This window comes from Lithobates pipiens, unplaced genomic scaffold (assembly GCF_037356315.1).
Source record: "Lithobates pipiens isolate NorthernLeopardFrog02 unplaced genomic scaffold, aLitPip1_a1.2 Scaffold_18, whole genome shotgun sequence".
In the NCBI taxonomy this organism is placed as follows: Eukaryota; Metazoa; Chordata; class Amphibia; order Anura; family Ranidae; genus Lithobates; species Lithobates pipiens.
In genome coordinates, this window is record NW_027507758.1 from 581,609,635 (window position 1) to 581,627,846 (window position 18,212).

Below are 18,212 nucleotides of genomic sequence, written 5' to 3' on the forward strand. Positions count from 1 at the left end.
TATCAATAATAGTATACTGTAGGTCTCTGGTATCAATAATAGTATATAATAGGTCTCTGGTATCAATAATAGTATATAATAGGTCTCTGGTATCAATAATAGTATACAATAGGTCTCTGGTATCAATAATAGTATACAATAGGTCTCTGGTATCAATAATAGTATACAATAGGTCTCTGGTATCAATAATAGTATACAATAGGTCTTTGGTATCAATACTAGTATACAATAGGTCTCTGGTATCAATAATAGTATACAATAGGTCTCTGGTATCAATAATAGTATATAATAGGTCTCTGGTATCAATAATAGTATACAATAGGTCTCTGGTATCAATAATAGTATATAATAGGTCTCTGGTATCAATAATAGTATACTATAGGTCTATGGTATCAATAATAGTATATAATAGGTCACTGGTACCAATAATAGTATACAATAGGTCTCAAGTATCAATAATAGTATACAATAGGTCTCTGGTATCAATCATAGTATACAATAGTTCTCAGGTATCAATAATACTATAAAATAGTTCTCAGGTATCAATAATAGTATATAATAGGTCTCGGGTATCAATAATAGTATACTATAGGTCTCTGGTATCAATAATAGTATATAATAGGTCTCTGGTATCAATAATAGTATATAATAGGTCTCGGGTATCAATAATAGTATACAATAGGTCTCTGGTATCAATAATAGTATATAATAGGTCTCTGGTATCAATAATAGTATATAATAGGTCTCGGGTATCAATAATAGTATACAATAGGTCTCTGGTATCAATAATAGTATATAATAGGTCTCGGGTATCAATAATAGTATACAATAGGTCTCTGGTATCAATAATAGTATATAATAGGTCTCTGGTATCAATAATAGTATATTATAGGTCTCTGGTATCAATAATAGTATACAATAGGTCTCTGGTATCAATAATAGTATATTATAGGTCTCTGGTATCAATAATAGTATATTATAGGTCTCTGGTATCAATAATAGTATATTATAGGTCTATTCCTTACTCCTCCACAAGCAGGCGCTCTTCTCCACTTTTCAATGCTCCTGGTATATGGATGGGCCCTTGCTATGCTGGGGTGCTGGACCTGTGTTGTAAAGTGCCTTGAAAAAGTATTCATACCCCTTGACATTTTACAAATTTTGTCACATTACACCAAATGTATTTTATTGGGATTTTATGTTCTAGACCAGTGATGGTGAATCTTGGAACCCCAGATGTTTTGGAACTACATTTCCCGTGATGCTCTGGCACTCTGCAACATTAACATCAAACATCTGGGGTGCCAAGGTTCTCCATCACTGTGATAGACCGACACAAAGTGGCACATAATTTTGAAGTGGAAGGAAAATGATAAATGGTTTTCCAGATAAACATGTGAAAAGTATGACATTCATTTGTATAGCGCCCCCCTGAGTCAATACTTTGTAGAACCACCTTTCTCTGCGATTACAGCTGCAAGTCTTTTTGGGGATGTCTCTACCAGCTTTTCTAGAAAGTGACATTTTGCCCATTCTGCTTTTTAAAATAGCTCAAGTTCTGTCAGATTGTATGAAGAGCATCTGTGAACAGCAATTTTCAAGTCTTGCCACAGATTCTCAACTGGATTTAGGTCTGGACTTTGACAGGGCCATCCTAACACATGAATATGCTTTGATCTAAACCATTCCATTGTAGCTCTGGCTGTATGTTTAGGGTCGTTGTCCTGATGGAAGGTGAACCTCCACCCCAGTCTCAAGTTTTTTGCAGACTCTAATGCCGTGTACACACGATCAGAAATTTGGCCAGGAAAATACCGATGAGAGCTTATCGCTGGAAAATGTGACCGTATGTATGCTCCATCAGAATTTTGCTGGCTGAATTTCCGCCAGCAAAAGTTTGAGAGCATGTTCTCAATTTTTCAAAAAGTTTCGATCAGAAATTCCTAATCGTCTGTAGCAATTCCAACACGCAAAATGCCTACGCATGCTCGGAAACAATTAGACGCATGCTCGGAAGCATTGAACTTCATTTTCTCGGCTCGTTGTAGTGTTGCACATCACCACGTTCTTGACAGTCAAAAGTCCAGCTAACTTTTGTGTGACCATGTATAAGCCAAGTTAGAGCGAGAATTCCGATCGTGTGTACACGGAATAACAGGTTTTCTTCTAAGATTGCTCTGTATTTAGCTCCATCCATCTTCCCATCAACTCTGACCAGCTTCCCTGTCTCTCCTGAAGAAAATGGTGTGTTCACGGTGATGTGCAGTGTTATTCTTCCCCCAAACATAGCACTTTGCTTTTAGACCAAAAAGTTCAATTTTGGTCTCTTATGGCTTTCTTTCAACAATGGCTTTCTTCTTGCCACTCTTCCATAAAGGCCAGATTTGTGAAGTGCACAACTAATAGTTGTCCTGTGGACAGATTCTCCCACCTGAGCTGTGGATCTCTGCAGCTCCTCCAGAGTTACCATGGGCCTCTTGGCTGCTTCTCTGATTAATGTTCTCCTTGCCCGGCCTGTCAGTTTAGGTGGACGGCCATATCTTGGTAGGTTTGCAGTTGTGCCATACTCTTTCCATTTTCAGATGGTGGATTCAACAGTACTCCGTAAGATGTTCAAAGCTTGGAATATTTTTTTATAACCTAACCCTGATTGTTGTGTTCCTTTGCCTTCATGATGCTGTTTGTTCACTAAGGTTCTCTAACAAAATTCTGAGGGCTTCACAGAACAGCTATATTTATACTGAGATTAAAGCAGAGTTCCACCCAAAAGTGGAACTTCCACTTTAAAGACTCCTCATCTGCATACCTGCCATATTTGGCATGTCATTTTTTTGGAGGGGGAGTGTGTACCTAGTTTTGACAGGTACTCAGCTCCCACTATTGCTCTGCCCGCATAGGAGACTCCAGCAGAAGTTCTCCTCTCCCCCTCCCTCCCTGCAATTTTCTGGGACACTTCACAGGTCCCAGAGGATTGCCCAGTCATTGAGCAGACACAGTGTGACTCGGGCATGGGCAAGCTGTCACAGCTGGGTGCCCACACTTGTGATGCCGGTGCTGAAGAGAACCAAGGGTTCGGACGGCCGCATCGCTGGACTGTAGGACAGGTGATTGTGTGTCTTTTTACACTTTTTGTAGCTGCTGACTTTAAGACCCCTTTCACACCACACCGCCCATTGCGTCGGTGGTAAAACGCCGCTATTTTTATAGGTGTTTTACCGCCGGATTTGCGGCGGATTTGCAGCGGATTTGCAGCGCATTTCGGCCCCTAGCGGGGCGCTTTTACCCCCCCCACTAGCGGCCGCAAAAGGGTTAAAACTGCCGGCAATACGCCGCAATAGCGGCGTTTTGCCGGCGGTATTACAGAGCTGTACCCATTGATTTCAATGGGGAGCAGCGGTGGAGGAGCAGTAAACACACCGCTCCTTCACCGCTCCAAAGAAGCTGCTGGCAGGACTTTTTTTCTGACGTCCTGCCAGCGCACCGCTGTAGCGTGAAAGCCCTCGGGGCTTTCACGCTACACACAATGGTGCAGCTTCTTTAGGGCGGATTGCAGGCGCTATTTCTAATGCTATAGCGCCTGCAAAACGCCCTGGTGTGAAAGGGGTGTTAATAAACACAAAACCGAGTGGAACTCCGCTTTAAATTACACACAGGTGGACTCTATTTGCTAATTAGGTGACTTCTGAAGGCAACTGGTTTCACTAGACTTTAGTTAGGGGTATCAGAGTAAAAGGGGCCAAATACAAATGCACACCACACTTGTCATATATTTATTTGTAAAAAAATTGGAAAACCATTTATCATTTTCCTTCCACTTCACAATTATGTGCCACTTTGTGTTGATCTAGCACATAAAATCCCAATAAAATTAATTCATGTTTTTGGTTGTAACATGAGAAAATGTGGAAAATGTCAAGGGGTATGAATACTTTTTCAAGGCACTGTATGGTTATATACATACGTATCCATCAGTCCATTTGCTAAAATTCTGCTCTGTAGCTGGGCTCCTGGCATAAATACTGTTTGATGCCTGTGTCTGACAACTGTAGTTCCTCCTGCTGACCCCTAGTCAGTTCAGGACACAATTAGACATAGGGGTCAGCAGGAGGAACCACAGCGGCCAGTGGTGGGACCCCCTATTTGACCAGCCAGAGAAGTTGAATCAGATTGGTGCCGGAAGCTCAGCTGCAGAGTGTAGTTTTCGCTAATGGGCCAACACGTAGGTACTGTTTGTATAAAGCGGCTTTCTGCTTCATTTTGTTGACCCAGAATCACATGAAATATCAGTTTTGTGTGGACTGACCCTTTAAGCCAGTCCAATGTAGAGATCAGTACTAATACTTCTCATGTCCTTGATCTAAAGGAATTTAAATCCCACCTACCCTCTAAAAACATAATAAAGAGGCAACACAAGTTCAATAATGGAGCCTAAGGTCTATCAAACCTCTACGAATACTGTACAGTGTGCTCCTGGGAGTCGTAATTACAGGAAGGCCAAATTACACAGTGCCAGTTCACAGGATATGGTGCAATCCAATAATCAATTACCTGTTTCATGGCAGAGATTCATTGATGGGTTCTCTAAGCTATATCATCACGAGTTCATTATGAGAAAGACATAAAACCAATGGCACGCTCGCACTGTACACTGGGTCATCGCCAATGGATAAAGCAGCAGTCGATGAGTTAATTTTGTGCCTGGAAATAACTGGAATGACAAGCATGAAACTAGCTCTTCTGGCACCACCGAGCCATGATAGTGCCATCAAAGAACCAAGGCAGCTAAGTACACACTTTGGCCAGATATGCCAGTTTTTCGAACTGTTAAAAATGTTGCCAAGTAGCGCGCACAATTGGATGTTCCCTTTGGGGAGGGTGACAACCGCTGTCAGGTCCTGAAGCCTCAGGACACTCCCCGGAATCCTTTAACTTTGGGATACTAGTGAGCATCAATGTGCTAATAACCCCACCCTGAGCCCCCCGTCTAAAAATATGTGAATTGTTTCCGAACATACCAGATTTGTGTTTGTTAACTTGCCCCAAAACGGTTGTGTTACCCCAAAGACAAGCGATCAATAAATCAGCTTCAAAGTCAAAGTCAGCCATGGTCACACCATGCCCACAAAGTAACATCTTACGCCAACTTTTATTTGAACCTCTTTATGATTTATAATGCTTTTTTTTGTTTTTGTTTTTACAATATTTGCTTTTACAAATAATTTCTTTTTGTTTGTTTTTTTACTTAAAGTGGATGTAAACCCACTTTCATCCTTTCTAAACGACTGCAATATTGGTTATCTAGAAGGATATACATGCCTCCTGCATGTATACTTATCTGTCAAATGTTTTCCAGGACTCAGTGGGTGGAGTCGTGGTGTCAGTAGACTCCCCGCCCACCTCTACACTTCCCTTACCAACATGCATTTTCTCTTGTGTATTTCTTACACTGAACTTCTGCTATGATCACTAACATCCAATCAAAACCCAGAAAAGTCCCCACATGACTTCAGCATGCCAAATCATGCTGAGGTGGGGATCAGCCAATCCCTGCAGAGCTGCTGAAGAAAGGCGTTGGAGGGAATTAAAAAATAATGCATGTCTCTTAGGCTAGTGCACGACATATGTAAATCACCTGTCAATCACAGCAAGGGGGAGGATTTGACAAAGTTGTTCTCTGTTTGTCAAGATTTATCTCACTGAACAATAAAAGAGGATTGCTCAGACCTGGATTAACTCTTTGTGGAAAGACTGGGCTCAAATGATAGGAAATCTTATACTCTACATTATGACATCAAAAAAAAAATAATAATTCGAGTTTACATCCACTTTAATACATGGACTTGCGCACAGCTAGATTAGCTAAGGCACAACAACTACAAGAGCAGTTTCCTTTCACACACTCAGCGGATGATTTACTAAAGGCAAATAGACTGTGCACTTTGCAAGTGAAGTTGCTTCAGAGCTTGGTAAATGAGGGGAAGCTCTGCTGACTTCCATCATCCAATCATGTGCAAGCAAAAATGTTTTTTTGTTTTTTTTCTTTGCATGTGATTGGGTATTTGTTGCAAAGTGAATCTTTACCTCATTTACTAAGCTCTGGAGCAACTGCACTTTGAAAAGCATCGTATGAAGCATGTCTCCCAAAAGAAGCTCCGTAATTTTTTGGGCGACAAGCTTTCCGCAATGCAATTGCAGCCAATCGCAGCAGAACTGCACTGCGATTTTAGGTGCCATTCAAATTAATGCAATCTCAAATGTGCGTTCTGTGATTTGTCATTCACACCTGGGTGTTTTGAAATCGTAGGCAGAATCGCTGCAAATCTGTCCGCAATTCAAAACATAGAGGTGTGAATGCAGCCTAAGATGTGCTGTAGACCAAGCGTAGGCAACTTGAGGCCCTCCAGCTGTTGGGGAACTACACTTCCCATGAGGCATTGCAAGGCTGGCAGTTACAATTACTCCCAGAAGCAGAGGGCCCCAGGTTGCTTACCCCTGCTGTAGACTGATGGAGTGGGTTCTGTGCAATGCCAATTACTGCCCATAGGTATTAAAAATAAAGCAGTTTTGGCTGTAGTACTCACCCCTTTTTTGGAACTGTCTACTGCAGTACTTTGAAATCGTGGGCAGACTCGCAGCAAATCTGCCCGTGATTCAAAACGCAGAGGTGTGAATGCAGCCTTAGGTATGATGCGTCATTACTTTTTAACACACAGTGTCAATCTTTTTAGCCCTGAAGAGCTCTCACGCTAAATTTCAGATGTTTGGGGAACCCTTGTATAACCAATATGTTGGGGGTTAGTGGGAAATTACATTGGCGATCAGAGAAAAATGCCCCCCCCCCCCCTTACATTAGAGGTTAGAATTCACCCTTACAGATCATCAGTCATTGGTGTCATGCTGCTGGCTCTGCCAAGTGGCACTAACATTTGGTGCTTCTACCAAAACCATGAAACATTCAATGCGTTTGGTGCTTCTACCAAAACCATGAAACGATCAATGTGTCTGATGCTTCTATCGAAACAATGAAATGATCAACATGTTTGGTGCTTCTACCAAAACCATGATCAATGCATTTGTAGAAGCAACAAACGCATTGATCTTTTCATGGTTTTGGTAGAAGCACCAAACGCATTGATCGCCTCATGCTTTCGATGAGAGCACCAAACGCATTGATAGTTTCATGGTTTTGGTAGAAGCAACAATGCGTTTGGTGCTTCCATCGAAACCATGAGGCGATCAATGCGCTTGGTGCTTCTACCAAAACCATGAAACAATGCATTTGGCTACCAAAATCATGAAATAATCAAAGCGTTTGATGCTCCTACCAAATGCATGAAACGATCAATACGTTTGGTGCTTCTACCAAAACTATGAAATGATCAATGTGTTTGGTGCTTCCATTGAAAGCATGAAGTGATCAATGCGCTTGTTGCTCCTACCAAAACCATGATGCGATCAATGCGTTTATTGCTCCTACCAAAACCATGAATTTATCAATGCGTTTGGTGCTTCTACCAAAACCATGAAATAATCAATGTGTTTGTTGTTTCTACCAAAACCATGAAATGATCAATGTGTTTGTTGTTTCTACCAAAACCCATGAAATGATCAATGCATTTGGCTCTGATACTGAGCCGATAAAATGATCAATGCGTTTGGTGCTCCTACTGATCCCTTGAAATGATCAATGCATTTGATTCTGATACTGAGCCGATAAAATGATCAATGCGTTTGGTGCTCCTACTGATCCCTTGAAATGATCAATGCGTTTGGTTCTCATTCTGAACCCATGAAATAATGAATGTGCTTTGTGCTCCCATAACTATTCGATTTTTGCTTTTGAAAGCTGGCTGTAAATCTCCATGTGTGTGGTCAGGATAAGGCTGTCCATAACTGAACATCACAATGTACAGTATGAACACAGTCCTCACATTTGGTGAGCTGAAAGGGTTATTACAGGCAAGCACAATGTAGGCTGAGTAAACCAGCCTGACTCTGGCAGCGCATCCAGCAGGATATTGTATTCCCAGCATGCATTGCTCTGAATGCACACAACAATGACCAGAGAATGGGCAGCCCCCCTGTGTAAGATGCTAGTAGTGAGGGGGTTAATGCTCAAATGAAAACGGACACATACAGGAAAAATCAAAGACGGCACTAAGAGCTCTAATGGTGGGCAACACACCAGGCAAAAAATTGCGATATCAGAGCCAAGTATAAAGAAATTGTGAAAAGTACCAAAAAAATAAAAAAATAAAAATAAAGGAAAAGCAGCAAAAATGAATTCAAAAGGTTTAAAAGCAATTCTAGGAAAAAAAAAACACCACTTAGTAACCATACAGAGTAGCAATGGTCAAGGTAGGTCCGGGCATCAGGGGGCGCCATGCAAAGGGGAGGTTGGGGGATTTTTTTCACCTACAGATCCCAAATCCAGCAGTTCCTAAAAACAAAAACACGTATGCTTGCTTCAGACCTTTGTGGCCTGTTACTGTATGGGGTCAATTGCGTTCATTTCGAATGGGCTGCCAACGTATGGCGACGCTCAAAAATGAGTCCCTAGTCTTTTTTTTTTTTTATAACGCAGAGCACCCTAATACACAGCATGAGTGTTCCATATGCACTTGCTGCAGCTGTGCATAACGGCTTGGTTCACACTGCTGTGACTCCAAACTTGTGCGACTTTACATTGCTGCTTGATGAGACTTCAGTGACACCTTCATGCGACTTTTATGTTTTGTGACTTTGGCAAATCATAACAATGCAGACTGTGATACATATTACGGAGCTTACAAAACCCTCTGAAGTCACAGCCAAAGGCGCAAAGATAAGACAAAGAATCAACTTCCTTGCAACTTTTGTGATTTTAATATTGCAGTCTATGACGCGCATGTCGCCAGGAAAATGCAGAAAAGCAGTGATGGAACTATTTGGGATTTTTTTTAGCTGCAATGTTGCAGCAATTAAAAGGAGAAGTCCAGCCAAAGCTTGTTTGGCTGGACTTCTCCTGTGGATCACAGGAGTGCAGTTCATTCTGCATTCCTATGACCCGTTTTTTAGCCTATAACAGGCTGAAGCCCGCTGTCGGCTGACACCACAGTGTCCTGACTGTGGAAAGATTGCGACCATATGGTTGAGATCCATCCAGGAGCCTGGTCTGGCACCTCTCTCAGCATCTCAGTGTGTCACTCCCTCCACAGCCCAGCACTCCAGTGAGTATGGGGGGGGGGGGGGGGCAGAGCAGAGAGTCAGTGACTGACAGTCACGGCTCTCTGTTTAGAGCGGTGGGGACAACTGAGCGATCAGCAGTGTTTGATCGCTCAGTTCTCACCTTTAGAGATGGCAGTGGACAGAAGCTGCATCTAGCTAGGTAAGTATGATTAAAAAAGAACAAAAAAAAACATACTTCTCTTTTAACTCGTCCACATCTGCACTATAGCCGAATGATGGCTACAGCGCGGACCTACTTTGCCAGGTAGGTCCGCCCCTTGTCATATGACGTCCGCCCCTTTGCACGCTCCTGGCGTGCTGCGCTGTGATCACCCAATCAATGAGAATCGGCTGCTCACAGATCTGAGTAAGAGGCCGATGCCAGCCCCTCACCACGTGATCAGCTGTCAGCAGATGACAACTGATCACGTGATGTAAGCAGAAGATCGGTAATGTTTTTTTTTTTTTTTTCTATGCTGACTGCATAAGCAGAAAAAAAAGGTGATCACCGGCTTCTGGGAAAGGGACATTGGTCCCGAAGAGGCACAGCCACATCATCTGTGCCCACCAGTGCCGCCTGCCAGGGCCCACCAGTGCATATCAGTGTCACCAATCAGTGGCACCAATCAATGCCCGCCATGCCACCTATCAATGTCCACCAGTGGTGCCCATCAGTGCCACATCATCAGTGCCACCTAGCAGTGCTGCCTATCAGTGTCACCCATCAGTGCCCATTGCTGCCACCTATTAGTGCCACCTATCTGTTCCACCTATCAATGTCCTTCAGTGCCACTGCCGCCCATCAGTGTCACCTCTCAGTGCCACCCATCAGTGCCACCTCTCAGTGCCCACCAGTGATGCCTATCAGTGTCCAACAGTGCCCCTCAGTGCAGCCTCATCAGCGTCCATCAATGAAGGAGAAAAAGTACCTGTTTGCTAAATTTTATAACAAAATAGGAAACTGATTTGTTTTTTCAAAATTTTCTGTCTCTTTGTTTTTTTAACAAAAAAAAATAAAAAACCCAGCAAGTGATTAAATACCACCAAAAGAAAGCTCTATTTGTAGGGAAAAAATTCTAAAAATGTCATTTGGGTACACATTTGTATGACCGCGCAATTGTCATTCAAAGAGTGACAGTGCTGAAAATTGGACTGGGCAGGAAGGGGGTTAAAGTGCCCAGTAAGCAACTGGTTAAGACAGCACCCATTAAAATGAATGTGTTTTGACTTGCCATGCGACTTTCTGTGTCGCATGTTGCAGCTAGCCGCATGAGAAGCCGCAGCAATGTGAATCAGGGCTAAGAGCATTATAAAGGAACGGTGCTGCAACACACTGTACAAAGTGACATGAGCTGTGCTGACCTGCGGGAAATCACGCCTTTACTGCACATTAGCGTAATGCATTAAACTGAAGCCGGCCTAAAATATGATTTGAATCCAACGCTAGTACCTGCATCGGTCATTGTATCAGTCTCCTGTACAGCAGCACTCAGACCAGGAGAGGGGGGAGCCAGTCAGGGCTCCCTTGGTTTGTGACTGTCACTCAAACACAGGGAACATAATTGCAGGAGGGAAAAGCACAGAGATTAACTCAACCATGAACTTCATTGTCCAAACACAGGCTGGGGGAGGAGACGTGACTCAAGAACATCAGCAGCCATTGTCTCCTATTGTCACCCATCAGATGGGAGAGTACCACCACTGTGATTTCTGGTCAATTCAGCTGTACACATGGAGGATGTCTATAGTTATAAATGTGGGGTATGACAGGAGGGGTACACACAACAAGATCCTGAGATTATTATTTTATGGCAGAGTTTAGGGTCACTATACATACTACAATCTGATTGTGCAATCAACCTTAAATTTACCAAAAACGTGGGGACCTTCCTAATCTATCCAATCACTCTGTATCCAAACAGGCAGGCCCTAAGGCTCGGTTCACACAGGGGCGACCCGTCAGGCGACTTAGCCGCCTGACAAGTCGCGTCCTGCTCTATGCAATGGAACCGTTCTAATCGGAGCGACTCAAGTCGCTCCGACTTAGAAAAAGGTTCCTGTACGACTTTTGGGGCGACTTGCATTGACTTCTATACAGAAGTCATTTCACAAGCCGCCGCTAAAGTCGGATCCCGGTTGCCTGAGGCAGTCACGCTGCAAGTCGTGCTGCCTCAGTGTGAACCCGCTCTTATACTACATAGTTGTTGGTTGATCTAACTGTGGTCACACATTTTGTATTCTATCGATGTGCAATTCAATCAATACAATCAAATCTGCAAACAAACAAACAGCCTTCCCTTCTGATCGATTCATTTACGATCTGATCCATTCATAGTGAGTCAATCAGCCAGGGCGGAAAATTATTGATCGTTTTGCAGGCACTGCCAGCACTGGGATACTTTGTCCGTGAATACGATCCTATTTTGAGTGATCAGATTATGAGATCACATTGTGGAAGCAGAGGTGCGACTGAACGTTACAATCGTAAATACACTATATTGTCAGCAGTATTGGGACGCCTGCCTTTACACGCGCATGAACATTTAATGGCATCTCAGTCTAAGTCCGTAGGGTTCAATATTGAGTTGGCCCACCCTTTGTAGTTATAACAGCCTCAGCTCATCGGGGAAGGCTGTCCACAAGGTTCAGCAGTGTGTCTATGGGAATGTGTGACCATTCTTCCAGAAGGGCATTTGAAAAAAAAATACTGACATAACCCATGCCTTATCAGTGCTGCATAATAGTGCCTCCTCATCAGTGCTGCATCATTAGTGTCCATCAGTGCTGCATATTAGTGCCTCCTAATCAGTGCCCTTCAGTGCCGCCTCATTAATGCCTCATCAGTGCCGCATCATTAGTGCCCATCAGTGCTGCAAATAAGTGCCTCCCCAGCAGTGCCCTTCAGTGCTTCAACAAATCTGGGAAGGCTGTCCACAAGGTTCAGCAGTGTGTCTATGGGATTGTTTGACCATTCTTCCAGAAGGGCATTTAAAAAAAAAAAAACTACTGACATTAGCCCATGCCTCATCAGTGCTGCATATTAGTGCCTCCTCATCAGTGCCCATCAGTGCTGCATATTAATGCCCCCTCATCAGTGCCCTTCTGTGCCGCCTCATTAATGCCTCATCAGTGCTGCATATTAGTGCCTCCTCATCAGTGCACTTCAGTGCCGCTTCATTAGTGCCCATCAGTTCTACAAATAAGTGCCTTCCCAGTAGTGTCCTTCAGTGTTTCAACTCTTCTAGGAAGGCTGTCCACAAGGTTCAGCAGTGTGTCTATGGGAATGTTTGACCATTCTTCCAGAAGTGCATTTGAAAAAATAAAAAATAAATACTGACATTAGCCCATGCCTCATCAGTGCTGCATATTAGTGCCCCTTCATCAGTGGCCATCAGTGCTCCATATTAAAGCCCCCTCATCAGTGCCGCCTCATTAGTGTCCTTCAGTGCTGTATATTAGTGCCTCCTCATCAGTGCCCTTCAAGGCCGCCTCATTAGTGCCCATCAGTGCTGCACGTTAGTGCCTCCTCAGCAGTGCCCTTCAGTGCCGCCTCATTAGTGCTGCATATTAGTGCCTCCTTGGCAGTGCCCTTCAGTGCTTCAACTCTTCTGGGAAGGCTGTCCACAAGGTTCAGGAGTGTGTCTATGGGAATGTTTGACAATTCTTCCAGAAGTGCATTTGTGAGGTCAGGCACTGATGTGGATGAGAAGGCCTGGCTCACACTCTCCACTAATTCATCCCAAAGTTGTTCTATCGGGTTGGGGTCAGGACTCTGTGCAGACCAGTCAAGTTCCTCCACCCCAAGCTCACTCATCCAAGTCTTTATGTAGTTCACTTCCCCCATGTGTGGCATATCAATAAAATCGGTTGTCAACTATAGACTGATTATTCCTATCGGGTGAAATTGATCGGAAAATAAACTGATCATGCATCGAAGCTTGTGTAGCAACCATTAAGAAGATCATACAATCAGATTGAGAAATACAGGACAGAGTGAGAATTATAGTGTGCGCAGGCACCACACACAGGCCGAGGAGCCTGGCACAGCACTTGGAGAAAGCCAACATCCACCCCACTGAAATCACATCACTGAATTACAGTTCTAATCACAGCACTGATCAATGCTTCATTCTCATAGATGGAGCTATTCAATAAAGGGGTTAGGCAGTGCAATACTATATATACAATATACAATAATATATTCCAGAATACAGAAGCCTGGCACTTACAGTCAGCACTGTGATGGGAAGCAGCCAGCATACATCACCCTGACTTTACAGAGATCTGATCCCTCCTTGGATCCCACTGATGGTCATACCTCCCAACTTTTTGAAATGGGAAATGGGAATGGGGGACACCTATCAGCAAAAGTATGCAGGCATAGGACACACCCCTTGCCACGCCCCCTTAAAGGAGAATTGTACAAAAACACAAGATTGATTAAACCCACAAGTGATTTTTACCACCACTATTATTTTATATTTGCTTTTGGAATTTACAGAAATATGCAGCAATTTCAAAATCAGATGAAAGGTTTAGCACCGGGAAACACTTTTTGATAGATAAAAAGTGCATTTTTTTTATACAACTATATAGATCAGACCAAAATGAGGGACAGGTGAGGAGGAATGAGGGACAGAGGGACATTGCTCCAAATCAGGGACAGTCCCTTGAAATCAGGGACAGTTGGGAGGTATGAATGGTGTCACTCCATAGGGATGCGAGTCTGATGTGTATGAATGGGCCAGACTCCAGGTAGCAGCAGAGAGGGTGATGCTGGGAGCACACAGGTAGCATGCATCACTAGGAATACACAATAGAACTACATCTCAATGTATAATCTTATCTCCACTAGGCCCTACATTCCCCTTAATCAAGGGTATTCAACTAAAGAGCAGAGCACCTAATGGGTTCAAGGCACAACACTGCCAGCATGCAGCAGCCTGGCACATTGCATTTAGGACAGTGATGGGAAGCAGCCAGCACACATTGTCATGACTATACATGGGGCTAATGGGTCAGACTACAGGGGGATACTGGGAACACACGGGCAGCACGCATCACCCTCAATACACAATTGGCTAAATCTACATGTACAATTATAATACCAAATAGACAAATAAACCCATAATAGAGAAATGAATACCAGCACTGCATGGGGTTTATTTGTCTATGTCAGTGATGGCGAACCTTGGCACCCTAAATGTTTCATTTCCCATGATGCTCCACTACATTGCAGTGTGCCAGAGCATCATGGGAAATGTAGTTCCAAAACATCTAGGGTGCCAAGGTTCGCCATCACTGGTCTATGTGGTCATATCATTGTACATGTAGATTTAGTTCATTGTGTATTGAGGGTGATGCATGATGCCTGTGTGCATACTGCCATAATGCAGCAGCCTGGCACTTACAGTCAGGATAGTGATGGGAAGCAGTCAGCATACGTCACCCTGACTTTACAGAGATCTGATCCCTCCCTGGATCACACTGACGGTGTCACCTCCTAGTGATGAGTATGAATGGGCCAGACTCCAGGCAGCAGGGATCAGGAGGTTCCTGGGAGCATACATCCAGAATGCATCACCCTCAGTACATGGGAAAGCAAATTTACTGCGCACTGCAAGTACATTCACTCTATGTCTGAGGGGAAGCTCTGCTGATTTCTAGCATCCAATCATGTCTAAGCAAAAATGCTGATTTTTATTTTACTTGCATGTGATTGGATAAGTGAAGTGAAAACTTACCTCATTTACTAAGCTCTGGAGCAAGTGCATTTACAGTGCACAGGGTAGTTTCCTTTAGTAAATCAACCCCAATGCTATCACCACTAGACTTTATTGGGTTGATTTACTAAAGGCAAATAGACTGTACACTTTGCAAAGTTGCGCCAGAGCTTAGTAAATGAGGTAAAGCTTCACCTTGCAAAGAATATCCAATCACGCGCAAGGAAAATTTAAAATGCTGTCCTTTTGCTTGCATATGATTGGATGATGGAAATCAGCAGAACTTTTTCTCATTTACTAAGCTCTGGATTAACTGCTCTTGCAGAGTGCAACTGCGCTTTGCAAAGTGCACAGTCTATTTTCCTTTAGTAAATCAACCCCTATATTCACATAGACAAAGTTATCCAATAGCAGAGCACTGGCAATGCATGGGTTAGGCAGCACTATACTGCCAGCTTGCAGCAGCCTGGCATATACAGTCAGGATAGTGATGGGAAGAAGCCAGCATACATCACCCTGACTTTGCTGAGATCTGATCACTGCCTGTCTGGATCTCACTGATGGTGTCACTCCATAACAGGGGCCCCTAAACATTCTAAACAAAGGGCCAGTTTACTGTCCTTTAGATATATTAGGGGGGCCGCATTGTGTCCAGTGGGAGTAGAAAATGTCCTAGTGTCAGTGGGAGGAGTAGTGCTCCGTCATTGGGGTCAGTGGGAGGAATAATGCCCCGTCATTGGTGTCAGCAGGAGCAATAGTGCCCCTATTGTTGGTGTCAGTGGGAGGAATCGTGCCCCTATTGTTGGTGTCAGTGGGAGGAATAGTGCCCCTATTGTTGGTGTCAGTGGGAGGAATCGTGCCCCTATTGTTGGTGTCAGTAATTATGTCCCTACTGTTAATGTTAGTGGGAGGAATACTGCCCCATCATTGATGTGAGTGGGTGGAAGGGAGCCCATCATTGGTACCAGTGGGAGGAATAGAGTGTCATGGGAAGGAATATTGCCTCATCATTGGTGTCAGTGGGAGGAATAGTGCCCCATCATTAGTGCAAGTGGGAGGAATGGTGCCCCATCATTAGTGTCAGTGGAAGGAATAGTTACCCATCATTGGTGTCAGTAGGAGGACTAGTGCCCCATCATTGGTATCAGTGGCAGAAATAGCGCCCCTATTGTTGGTGTCAGTGGGAGTAATTATGTCCCTACTGTTAATGTTAGTGGGAGGAATAGTGCCCCATCATTGATGTGAGTGGGTGGAAGGGAGCCCATCATTGGTACCAGTGGGAGGAATAGTGCCCCATCATTTGTGTCAGTGGGAAGAATAGTGCCCATCATTGGTGTCAGTGGGAGCAATAGTGCCCAGCATTGGTGTCAGTGGGAGCAATAGTGCCCCCCATCATTGGTATCAGTGGCAGAAATAGTGCCCCTATTGTTGGGTAATTATGTCCGTATTGTTAATGTTAGTGGGAAGAATAGTGCCCCATAATTGATGTGAGTAGTCCATCATTGGTACCAGTGGGAGGAATAGAGTTTCAGGGGAAGGAATAGTGCCCCATCATTGGTGTCAGTGGGAGCAATAGTGCCCATCATTAGTGCAAGTGGGAGGAATAATGCCCCATCATTAGTGTCAGTGGAAGGAATAGTTACCCCATCATTGGTGTCAGTAGGAGGAATACTGCCCATCATTGATGTGAGTGGGTGGAAGGGAGCCCATCATTGGTACCAGTGGGAGGAATAGAGTGTCAGGGGAAAGAATAGTGCCCTATTATTGTTGTCAGAGGGAGGAATAGTGCCCCATCATTGGTATCAGTGGCAGAAATAGTGCCCCTATTGCTGGTGTCAGTGGGAGTAATTATGTCCCTATTGTTAATGTTAGTGGAGGGAATACTGCCCCATCATTGATTTGAGTGGGTGGAAGGGAGCTCATCATTGGTACCAGTGGGAAGAATAGAGCGTGAGGGGAAGGAATAGTGCCCCATCATTGGTGTCAGTGGAAGGAATAGTTACCCATCACTGGTGTCAGTAGGAGGCATACTGTCCTATCGCTGGTGTCGGTGGGTGGAATAGTGCCCCAAGGGCTGGGGGAAAAAAGGCACGCAACGGGCTGAATCTGGCCCCTGGGCCACAGTTTGGAGACCACAGCTCCATAGGGATATGTGGAGCAATGAATGGGGGGATACTGGGAAAACACAGTCAGCATACATCACCCTCAACACACAATGAATAAATCTAAATATATAATGATATCATCACATAGATAAAGTTACCCCATAATAGAGCAATGGGTACCAGCACTGCTTGGGTTAGGCAGCACTATGGTGGCAGCATGCAGCAGGCTGGCATATACAGTCAGCATAGTGATGGGAAGCACCCTGAGATCTGATGACTGCCTGGATGTCCCTGATGGGGTGACTCCATAGGGGTGATGAAAAGACACATCCAGCATGCATGGCCCTCAGTACACAATGATCTCCTCACTACACACTGCATTCACATAGACAAAGTTACCCCATAATAGAGTGTGGGCACTGCATGGGTTAGGGCACTATGGTGGCAGCATGCAGCAGCCTGGCATATGTAGATATGAGGAGTGCAGTGATCAGGGGGTTCCTGGGAGCTCCCATCTCTATGAATACACAGCAATCCTCACACAGCCGGTGATTGGCTCGCTGACATGGACCGATACAGAAGGCAGTTCAGTAGGGACTGCAATGAATGGGGGAGACAGGCGGTACACATAGAAGAACGGGCACCCCACCATCCCGGCTGGCATTGTGTGCGGTGGGTACCACTCACCTGCTGTGTCTGGGCTCGGTGCAGCTCCGCAGCTCTGGCACTGACTGGCTGGGCTGGGCTCTGCGTGCGCCTCTCACAGAACCCTGAAACGGGAGAGACACAGGGGGGCGGGCATTCTCGGCTGACTGACATTTGCTTCTCCCAATAGCCCGACGGGAAGATGACAAGCAAGCTAGAGTGAGCGCAAACCGGAGACGCTGATAGGCCAGGAGAGGCAGTAGTTCTTTGGTTCTATACATCCAATGATATCGTCATCCCCCGGGACTACGTGTCCCGGCATGCACCGCGTCGAACGTCTGGCGAGACTGGGAGGAGTCCGCGCATCCCTGGGATGGGGGGAATCGCCTTACCGGTTGCCATGGAGACCCCTGAGGTACCTGACAATGAGGGAGAGGCCCAGCCATGTGTTACACCCCGGGGAGGGGAGACATGGTTCCTGCTGGGGCCACCACACACCCTGACACCAGCTGTGCCCATATATATGTGCCCA

At 44.6% G+C, this 18,212-nt stretch overlaps 1 protein-coding gene across 1 annotated transcript in view; it reads right to left on the reverse strand.

The window, feature by feature from the left end:
• The window catches only part of DPYSL5 (dihydropyrimidinase like 5), a 175,971-nt gene extending 158,131 nt beyond the window's left edge, over positions 1-17,840 (reverse strand). Inside the window, exon 1 of the mRNA XM_077489106.1 lies at positions 17,723-17,840. The gene's annotated coding sequence lies outside the window, so the exon portion shown is untranslated. The remainder of the gene's footprint in view (positions 1-17,722) is intronic.
• Positions 17,841-18,212: the final 372 nt, after the last annotated feature.